Source organism: Balaenoptera ricei, chromosome 1 (genome assembly GCF_028023285.1).
Source record: "Balaenoptera ricei isolate mBalRic1 chromosome 1, mBalRic1.hap2, whole genome shotgun sequence".
NCBI classification, from domain to species: Eukaryota; Metazoa; Chordata; class Mammalia; order Artiodactyla; family Balaenopteridae; genus Balaenoptera; species Balaenoptera ricei.
Window position 1 is genome coordinate 105,308,783 of NC_082639.1, and position 11,406 is coordinate 105,320,188.

The following is an 11,406-nucleotide window of genomic DNA, read 5'->3' on the forward strand; positions in this document are numbered from 1 at the left end:
AATGAAAAGCCGCCGGATGAGTATGATTCAGCTAGGCTTGGCCTCCCAGGCATTCCAGGAGCCTGAGTCTCAGGCTTGGGGGTCCCCCAGCAGCACTCCAAGAACCCTGGGATCGGGCACTGAGCCCTTCAGCCTCTCCCACCGTGCCGCCGGGCAAAAGCCTGGGTGGCAAGGTGCAGGGTCTCCCACCTCAGTCACCACTCAGGGTTGCTTTCAGGCGACCTTGCTGAAAGTGACGGCACATTCCCCACTGCCAGGCTTCAGCAAAGGAGCTGGAGACAAGGCAGGTCAGGAACGCGCAGTTACCTTCGTCCCTGGCTCAGACCTCTCTTTCGGCTCCCAATTCTGATGTTACCACCCTTGGCCAGAGCCTGCCAGGACCAGGCCCGATGGGGTAACAATGGGGCAGGCCTCTATTCTTTCCCAGCATTTCCCTCCTCCCCCAGCGCCTGTATGTCCCATCTCCCTCTGGTAGCTTCTTGCCTTCCTTTCTCTCACAGACCTTGTTGGGTTTGAGAAGTAAATGCACCATAGGCCACACACCCTCCCTGAGGTCATGAAAGTTTCTCAGAAAGAAGACATTTTGGTTACCCACCACCTAGATGCAGGTCCTGAAGGCCTGCCTGATGTAAGTGTCTGTACATGTGTCCACGAGTCGTACGTAGAAAAATGAGCAGTGCCTTCAACATCCTGAGCAGTGCCTTCAACATCCTGCATCTGCACCCCAGCCCAAAACATATGCTCTGCACAGAGTTCTCAGAGGAGCTCCTACACCCTTCCTTCAGGTTGCACATAGGTTGCTCCCATCCCCATCTCACATACACATATATCCTAGAATTGTGGGTTAGGCCATTAAAACAAATCAGATGATAACGAAGCCAGACTGCTTTAGAATAGTCATGAAAATAGGAGTTTTCCTCTAGGTAAATGGAGGGGCAGGGAAATTTTCTTTCTGTGACTATAGGGATCAATTTAAGTTTTTCGGTGTGTGACCTTGTGCTGACAGGCAAGAAGGTCTGGAGAAAGATTCATCAAGATGGTTTAACGTCCATGACTTAGGTACATAATTTTATGCAACTGGAGAGAAGAAGAAAAAGAGGGTTAGGGGGATTAAATGTGATTACCTGGGAGTATGATATGCATTTTCCTTCTACTCATTACATCAAGGGGCTTTCAAAATTTCCTCTCATTACCACAGTTTCTCTCTCCTTTAACCTTCAGGAAGAGAGTGGGGTCTCCAATGTCTGAGGCCAATTCCCGAGGCAATCCCCAGGTTTCCCCGCTGTAGGCTCCACCCTTGGGTCCTGGGTGGAATCTACAGGTGGTGAGTCCAGTTCAGGTCTATTTCAGGCTTGAAGATGACTGACAAGGACCAAGCTGGAAACCCTACTCTACACCCTGCAGGGCCCCCAAAAGGATGAAAAGGTTGTTAAGCACCTGAGATGTCAGAGGGGTGGGGGAGGGGAAGGGGAACTCACTAACCCCCTCATATATGGGAAGTGGATGTCCAGGCCTAGCCTTGACCAGAGGAAAGCCAAGAAGAGAAGGGCAGCATAGTGACTGCTCACCTAAAACTGACTGTGTCCAGATAATTTGATTTTCCAAAGGAACATCAGAGTTCTGCAGGATAGGGACACGAAGCCTAGAAATGGAGCCCTGCATCCTCCACATACCTGTCCTTTCCTTTTGTTTCTGCACACTAAATACCACCACTGCGAATGCCTCAATACCAAGGTGATCCACCACATGCTGTGACTTTGCAGTTTTGAGTAAGTAACTGAAAACAAAATTTAAAAAAACAGGTGGCCAGCAGGACATGTTAGGCTGCCCTTACACGCCTAGGAGGACACCCTATACAGGTGGGAAAATTACAATGAATTCGGCCTCTCTAGGCGGGTATGACACATTATAAGGCGGCGGTGGGGTGCGAGGAAATCATCAGGACTCCAAGGCAGGTGGAGCCTAGCGACCAGGTCCCATTCAGCTCTAAACTGTGGGAGCTCAGGCAAATCGATGAATGGCCCCGAGCCTCACTTTCCCTGTCCGCAGAGTGAAGGGGTCCTAAATACTTTACAACTAAGCAAAGCAGGCAAGATAATCGGTGGGAGACTGGACACACCTGAGGTTTTGTTATTGCTGTGATAGAATCTTCCGGGAATGTGAGGCCAATGGACCCACTTTTCACTTCTTTTCCTAAATTGGCGCCCAGTTATGGCGTGGCACAACTGGCCTGGAGCCCTCGCGTGAGCGTGGGCTGGGAATTGGTTTCTGGAAAGGCCTGCCCAGTGCCGGTCCCGCGAACCAGCGCGGGCCCAATCCTGTGGGCCGCATCTCCAGTCGTTCGGCTCCGTCCAAGTTGCTGGGAGCTGTGGGTCCGTCGTGCGTCTTTGACTACTCAACCAACCCCTCTCACTTTTAAAACATAAAAGTCCGTGGGGGCGAAAGGGTCTTTAATGATGTTTTCTTGTTTGCGCGAAATAAAATCTTTTGTTTTTATTTTCAACCAGCAGCGTGCCCACCTCTCGGTCCTTCCAGATGTTTGCAATAAAATCGCAGGTTTTGCCTTTGGGACTGGAAATAAAATTTAACGGCCTTCACCCTGTAATTATTCTCTTAGCTCGCCCTTCATAAATTTATCTGCTTTATATCGGCCTTGAGGTAGGGGGTGAGCGTAAGGGGAGAAAACCCCGATTTTATATTGGCGACTATAAAAAAAAGCGCCACCCGGTTTCCTCGCCTTCGGCGGCCGTGGTGTAGCCGCGAGAGCCTGGCCCGGCGGGCGGCAACATTGCGCTATTGTTCGCCGCCTTCGGTCAGCGCCGGAGCCGAGCCCCTCCACAAAGGGGTCCTTGTGCGGCGGGGCCGAGCAGCCGCGCCCAGGAGGCGAGGAAATCTTGTTCCCCCAGGCCCGGCTCCTCTCTCCCCGGGGCGTCCCGTGCGAGCCGCAGCCGGCCCTCGGCCTTCGGTGTGCGCCCGCCGCGCCGAGCGCCGGCTTCGGCCCTGACAGGCTTCGCAAGAAGCGAAACCTCGAGCCTGCGCTGAGCCCCCTGAGCGCGAGGGAGGAGCCAGCCTCGGTACCGAGGCCCTACTGAAGGCGGGCCTGGGGTTCCAGGGAAGGGGGCTTCCTGGAAGGCCCTCCAGCCTCTATCCTTCGCCTTGCTTGGTTTGGCCTCGAGGGTGACGATCTGCACCCTCAGGAGCTCAGGGTTGTCTGGCCACCCTAGGTAACCCAAACCAAAGCGGATTTTGAGGCCAGCGAAATTTCTTGCACCCCGAAATAAATGCGGGCACATCAGTAACTGCTTCATACTTTTATAGGAAGCTAGTAAATACAAGGTTCATGCATTATGTTGCGTGACAACACAAAGCCATGGTTACAGCTGTCTGGCAGCACGCACATGCCCGTACACACAGTGTACAGCGACACGTGTGTAGCCACATGCCTTTCTAGAATCAAACATGCATGTAGGAACAACACGTGCTTGGGTACGCAGGTCACACACAGGCGTACGGGGAAACGTCTTACCCACACACTCAACTGACCCCAAAGGCTGCAAAAATCTACAAGCCTTTGGCCCTTGGGCAGTTCTCCCCATAGCAGTTCCCGACTCCACAGCTCCCTGGGGCTCTCCCTTGCCTCCTGAAGTTTAATTCAGGCAGCTGTTCCCCAACCCCCTCTTTTACATCTGCCCAGAGATACCTTCGTGGTCAAGGTCTCTCAGGCAAGGAAAGAAGTTGGAAAAATGAGGAGTACCCGGTGTCAACCCCTGAGAGAGCCACGGAATGCCTGGGTGAGACCAGGGCACTCTCCAAAGCCCAGGAGCCCCAGCAGGGACTGAGAGACTGGGCAGCAAGAAGCAGTGGGACCAAGCAGGAGCAATAGGGTTTTGTCCTGTTTGGTTTTAATTGTGCGCAGTCCCTTACACCTTTCAGCCAGCCGGCCTCCAGCCAGCCTCCCCAGACCCGGGGAGCCAGATGCTTCCCAGGCAGAGCATTCTTCAGGGTTCTTTCCGACCTGCCGTCTCCCAGGTCTTCCAGGTCTGCCCCCTGACCGTGACTCCATCTCCCCCTTCCTGCTGAGTTTGCAGGTGCTTGGCTAAGCAAGGTTAAGAGTTCTCTTTGGTCTTTCCACTGAGAGGAAGGATTATCTAAAGCTTGTGGGGGCAAAGAGGGGAGAAGTGCTAAGCCCTACAGTCTATCACTGCCGGCAGCGACCCTGGAATCTAGGGAGGTTACCTGGGATTCCTGGGTGGGGGGGAGCTGAGGCTGTCAATAGTGAGGCAGGGGAGAGGGGCACCTAGAACACCGAAATGGGGCCGCCCATGAGGACCAGCAGCTAAAAGCAAACGATTTGAGGCATTAGGGGCTTGATGTGATGGCTTTTTTTGCCAGAATTGTTTGGATTTCACGTTTTACTAATAAAAATCGGCCACCCAGGAGCAAAATGTCCTCGATAGAACTTCGTGAGCCAGCTGGGGGACCCTGAGCCATCACCCAAAAATGCGGAAAAGTAGATTTTTCAGCCTCCTTACAGATCAATTTCTCCCTCTCCACAAGGGGAGAACGAATTGTCCATCATACAAGGAAGAGTGGAAAACAGTTATCTGACTGCGAAGCTACGAGGAGGGGCTGGGGAATTAGATTCTTGGGTGTATGGAGGTCGGGGTAGCTGGGGTGTCCAGAGGGGTGCTTGCCTCTGTCCTCAGAGTGCAGAAGGAGGAGCTGGTGAAAGGCATTAGCTAGATCATGAGAGGCTTTTCCTTAGTTTTGGTCCATAATTCATAGGCCACCTCATTGACCCTTCTTGGACAAAACCAAACCACAGGGGGTAGAAGAGAATCTGGAACTCCTAGGTTATGTGCATTGAGTCCCTGGTGACCCCAAAATTTGCAGGGGTAGGGAGATTACCAATGAGGAAAACCCTATTGTTTGGACAAATGAGCCTTCAAAATTGTTTTTTATATATTTTAAAAACCCATTTGATATGCATATATTATATGTCATATTATACATATGGTATATATTATATGCATCATATTATATATAATACAAAACCATATAATACATACTTATACTATAAAACCAATTATGTATATTGTTTTATAACTAAACAAACTATATGCTTTTTTAAATAACTCGAAAGGTCTTTGGGAACAAAGAGACACGTTGGGTGTCTGTAGAGAGCCAGACATGGCCAGAGTTCCAGGGCCTGCCGCTGGGGAAGAGGTGAGGCGGGGCGGGGGCAGTCCCATTGCTGGCTGCGTTCAAACAACTGCAGGAGGCATTGTATTCTGGCCCACAGCCGCCTACTCCAGAGAGCCAGGGGTGAGGAAAGTTGTCTATCCCTAATGAGGAAAAATATTCACTTAACCTCACATGCTTTCCAAGGACCTCATAGGACAGTCAACAAATTCAGGTAAATGAAAGCATTCCCAGGACAGAACAATCCATGAATCCACATTCTCCTAATTCTCAATGGTGTCTGCAGCACCAGGGGCGCAGGAGGTTTGAGGTTTCTAAGGGGCAAAGGCCAGAGGCACTAGGGTGGGCTGGAACTGCACCACTGACACCTGCTCCCAGTATTGCTCTCCCTGGCTGCCTTCACTGGAAAAGAGAACTTTTGACCCAGCTCAATAAAACAGCAGAATGCAATACCATCCATAGGCCCCTGCTCCCAGGAAAAGCAGAGAGAAAAAACAAGAAGTGTTGCAGCCTTCCTCTCTTGCCACCATGTCTCATTCTGTATGTCCTCTCTTTCTGGTCTGCACCGCTTATGAAGAGCTAATATTTATTGACCCTTTCACTCTGTGCCAGGCCCTGTGCTAAGTGTTTTACATGCACTAACTCATTCTACCCATTTCAAGCTCTATGAACCAAGAATAGTGTTATCAGTCCCATTTTACAGATCAGAAAACTGAGGTATGGAGGGGTTATGTAACTTGGCAGGGGTTTCACAGCTTTTAGTGCAGGTAATCTAACTCTAGAGCTAGAGTTCTTAATCCCTATACCCCCAAACCTTTCTAGGTGCAAACACACATAAATACAACTTGTGCACCTTGGTTCCCTCTTCCTGCGACTCGGGGGTGGGGGTAGGTTCAAGAAAGGGACTTTGATGGAATTGTCTTCTACTGGTCAAAATATATATATATACTCTCATTTAAAATACAAATAGGAGGCCTTCCTGACTAGAGAGCAGCATCCTTTCCAGCAAGGAGATAAAAGGGCAGGAGGCGCACCTGGTGCTGAGCAGAACCGGAAAGCTGTCGCCCCTAGCAGGGCTCAGTCAACTAAGGTCAAGCTGCCAAACTCAGGTTAGGCTCCGGTGGCTCCACGGTACCAGCCTCAAGCCGGCCTTTGCCGGGGCAGACTTGCCAGCCCCGGGCCAGCTCTCCCGGCGCCTCCCAAATCAGTCTGGGCTGCTTTACTAAAGTGTTGGTTTTCCTGGCTCCAACCCTTTTTTGGTTCAAGCCCCCAACCACCTACTCCTTAATGGTTTCCTGCCTGCGCTGGCCCCCTCCTCCCGCCCACCCGCCCGCCCAAGTAGTCTCTAGACTGCCGATCCTCCACCCACTTCTGGGCTGGTAACTGAGCGATTAGGAGGCAACCTTGGAGCCCTCAACTCAGTTCCAAGCGTCTGTCTTTCTCCAGTGGAACCTGTCCACGCCATCCATCGTGGACGGTAGCCAGTGCCATGAAGACCGGCTGTGCCCTCAGACTGAGTGAGCACAGGGTGTGTTAATCCAGCGTGGGAGCCATCTCCAGAACTCCATGGTCACTAGAGAAATTCTGCTCCCTATGGTGGTCCCTCAAATGTCTCCAAACTGAATTTCCCTCCGTCCTGCCGTCTGCCATACACACATTCACAGGGCTCAACTCCGAGGTGATCGAGGTCCTCCGTATATTGTAGTCGTTATTTCTAAGGCTCAGATCCAGATGAAATGCAGATAAGGAACAGGTCTTGTGGCTTGAGCACTGATTGGTATCAGTCATTTATTCCTCAGAATAACTGAGGACTCAGAAATCAGATTTGTCAGGGAAGCGGGGACAGAGAGGGAAACCTCCTAGGCTCTTGGGGCCAGAACTCCAGAGTTCCCAAGAAAAACCTCAGTTTGGGAGAGAAAGCTTTTGGCTTAATTTGGCGAGAGAGGGGAGTAAAGCAGAGGTCTTCGGTGCCCAAGGAGGGCTACCCGTGCTGGGCAGGAGACACCAACTCCCTATGAGTCCTCACATCAGCAGTGGTGCCCCGGAAGTCCCTTGTGACCTTTGAGTTCCCAGGCGGCTCAAACTGAATTGGATCATATTTTTCAGTGCCTGTGGCTTCAGCCACCTCGCCTCGTCCAGGCTGCAGGCCTAGGTCCTCCCTCCCACTCCCAGCATAAGGCTGGCCTGGGGAACTGGGGCTGCAGGTGCTAAGGGAGCTGTGGGGGAAGACAGTCCCTAGGAAGACCCAGCCGACCATTTCCTGCGGGACCCAGAGAGAGGGAAGTGGGTGAAACGCAAGAAGACCTTCCCTCCTCCTTCTCCCCTTTTCCCAATTTCAGTTTCTCGGTGGAATGTTGGCGGCCTCTCTTCTTGGGCTATTTTTTTTCTCTCCCCCTGATGGCAAATCCAGTCTCGCTGGCGAACTTGCTCTGAGCAAACACTGCTTTAAAACTCCTGTGCAGGCAATGGAGTGTTGTGCTGGTTTCCTTGGTGTGCGTATGACACAAGGCTTGAGCTCTCCCTGTTCCTTAACCTCCCTCCTGCCCTCACCAGTAATCTTTACCCATGTCCCACCCAGCAGGGAGTTTCCCTCGATGCCACAGAAGCATTTTTCCACCCAACAAGCTGGCCTGGCCACTCTCCTACCTGCCTGGGAAAACTCCTAGCCGTCTTTCCATCTATTTTCCCTGAACTTTTACATGATAACTGGAAGCTGAGCTCCCATGTATCTTGTGGGGAAGACTGTGGGCAGAAAGGTGGGTGAGTGGGAGTGTTGGTCAAGCAAGTGAGAGGAAAGGTGTGTACAAGGAGGACCCAGCAGGCCCCTCTCCTGAGCCCTCCAGATGGTTAGCTTCTGTCGTGCTCCCAGTTTCTCATGCCAACCCCCTGCAGGCTCTATCTGGGTGTAGCAGTCCCAGTGGGCCGTTGGCCTCCTTAGAGCCTGAAAAACATAGACTGGGGCTTTTAAGACAGAGAGGCTGGATAAAGTAAAAGCCAGAGAAACATGAGAGGGAAAGGAAGGATAGAAGGAAAAGATAAAACTTAAAGAAGAAAAAGAGAAAGGAAAGGAAAAATAACAAAAGGAAAGAAAAGGAAAAAGAAAGCAAAGGGAAAGAAAAAACGGAAAGAAAGAGGCTAGGACTGCTTCAGCTTCTGAAAACCTAGCCCCAGTAGTGGTCTGGGCATAAAATCAGGGTCCTGCACCCTGACCCATTTTCACAAGGTAGGATTTGGGGTGAGTTGGGGCAGAGAATTAGGGAAGGGGCCTGGAAAATCAGTCTTTCCAGCAAGCACACCATGCACTGCAGAGCCCTGGTGGCCTAGGTTTTGAAGCCCACAGGTAAGGGTTCTTAAACCAGACTCCTGCAGAGAACCTGGACCAGAGAGAAGGAAGCTAGCAGGACCAGCTTGCAGATTGAAGGGCAGGGTGACCCCCCCCAAAAAAACACACACACACCTCTTCCTCAAGTACCGAATAGAGAGTCTCCTGGGACCAGAGAGGGGGAAGAGAAGAGATTTCAGGTAGAGTACAGAGAGCGCAGTTATGGGGAGAAAGGGCTGAGGACCCCATGCAATCAGAGACCCCAGGCAGACACTAGAGCTTCGGGAGTTTGGCCAGGTCTGCCCAGAGGAGGGAGGGCTCTCCAGCTGCGTGTGAGGATGGGGGGAGTTGGTGGGAAGCCCGCCGTGGCGTTTGATTGGCGCTTTCAGTAGTTGAATATTCTCCCGAATCTTAATCCAGTTTGAAGTTATTAGGCAAAATGCCGGGAAAGGTTGCATGCGTGTCGGTTTTATTTCAGTAAATCCCCATGGCGGGAAAGACCTATGGGAACGGATCGGTATTGGCCCTCCACCCACTGAGTCTGCAGCTGCCCCCACTCCTTTCCTGGCAGGGAAGAGGGTGGAGGGCAGCGGGCACCGAGTTCTCCCCTGGAAGGCAGGAGGTGCTTTTTTCTCTCTGAGCTCCTCCTCCCCTCCCTCCGAATTCAAGTCACCTAAGTGGAGCCTCCGTCTTAGCTTTTCCGACAGCACCTCCCCCCCCCCCCCCCCACGCAGCTTCTCTCTCAGCATCTCTAGGTCGAAGACAAATAAAGCCCAGCTGCCCGCCTGGGGTGAGTCACAGGGACCGGTCCGCCGAGGAGGGGAAGAAGAAACTCTGGCGGAGAGGAATGCGCTGCAAAGCCGAGCGAACAGATGTGTGCCTGGCGCCTCGGGCCCAGCCCTGGCCCGGCCCAGAAAGACTCTCCTCAGCCCTGCGCCCGCGGAATTACATTATTTTCTCCCGGGTCCAATCATCTTTTAACAGAAAAAAAATTTAAAGAAATATAAATTGCTGCTTTGCAAGATCAAAGCACCGCTTTCTGGTGCATCTGGCCGAGCGGGGAGTTGGGGGAGGGAGAGTGGCGCAGTCACAGATACCCAACTTCAAAGTGTTCTCAACAGTGAATTTTGACCAGTGTACTTGAAATTCTCTGCCCCTTCAACTTTGAGGGGTGCCCAGCGGGGTATCGGGTAAGCTGGTCCTGGGCACGCGGAGAAGCCCCTCCTTGACCATCTCCACGCCCGCGCTAGAATCAGAGCCCTGAGGCTCCTGCCAAGACACTGACTCCGAACAGCACGTGGGGGTGTGATGAGCGGGAGGGCGAGGGTGGCTAATCACCGACAGGACGTCGGGTCACCAAATATCCGAGTAAACCGCGGAGACACCACCAAATCGCCTTGTCCCTACTCAAGTAGCTACCTCCTCTGCGCTCTGGCTGCAGGTCGCCTCTGCTCTGCCGGAAGGACTGGAGTGAACTAGGATAGGATTCGGATTATTCGGGGTACCCGGGTCAATCCCAGGCTCTCCGGGCAGAGAGTAGCGAGGATCTTGACTGTGGATTTGTTTCTTTGTGACAGACCAACTGGGAGACTACGCAGGCCTGGTCGATTCGACTGGAGCTCCCTCGGGCCCTCAAGCGCTTTCCCTAAGCGAAGCGTGGGGTTGGCGCCCGCTACGCGGACGGCTCGGAAGTGTGGCCCGGGTGCCCGCGCCGCAAGGCGCGCGGGGTGCACCGCGGGTCCCCAGGGCTTGGGAGTTTGGGCGGCCGAGGAAGCTGAATCCGGGTTGGGCTGAGTCCCGGGGAGGGGCCGACCGTCTCTCCGCTTTTGCTGCACGGTTATTGTGCAGCCAAGCGGCAGAGGGTTTATTCTCTCGCGTCTGCGGGACCTGGTTCCCAAGCAAGAAGCGTAGGGGCACAGCCACGTGCCCACTGGGCTCCCTGCGCCCTTTGGGACGGGCCCTGGGTGCAGGCCGGGAGACTCGGCTTCTCCCAAACCGCCAAAGTCTCCCCTTTCCTGGAAAGACCAAGAGTGCAATATCACCTCGATTGCACTTGACTTCCGTTGTTCCTGCACGGCCATCTCTGATGTTTTAAATTTCAGATTTTCGTGCCAGGGCAGGAAGGGTTCAAACAGCCCAGAGCGCGCCTGCTCTCTCCAGCTCTGGGTTCCGTGTCTCCCCAGCCGCCCGAGGGACCGCATCTCAGAAAAGAGAACCGTCATCCCCCCCGCCCCGGGTGGGTGGGCAACACGGTGTTATTCTCATTTCTCGCTGAGAAAACCAAGGTCCCTAAAACTTCGTTGACTTTTTCTAGGCTCCTGAGTGGCAAAGTTAGGACCCGTTACCAGGTCACATAAAAATTCTTGTTCTTCCCGCTCCCTTGGGGGTCATTCCACCCGCCTCGCACTCCCTTCTCCCGCCCGTCACTCGAAGTCCTCGCCCCCGGCGGCTTGAGCAGCTCTGCGCGGGCCTGTGCGCACCGCCCTGACCTCGCGCCGGGCATCTCACCTCAGCCAGGCAGGTGCAGAGGTGGCGGCGCGGCAGCCGTGGCTCGTCCGGCCGAAGGGCAGGAGTAGGCTGGCCGCCTCTTTCTGCTGCCCCGTGTCTAAGGGGGGCAGAGAAGGGGGGGGGGGGGACAGGGCTGGGGAAACCGCCGTCAGCGGGCCCCGGCCCCGCCTCCGGAACACAACGCCCAGGAAACCTCGGAACTTTCCATTGTCTGAAGAGCTTTACTAAACACATTTTCCCTATAATTATGGGGCCACACAGGAGAGTGGATAACTGAGAGGTTAAGGAGAGCGGGCCTGGGCTGGCCCTGGAGGAGCCCAGTGCCCAGAGCCTGCCTGCTGGGCTGTGTGACACGAGCCCTCCACCACCCCGGG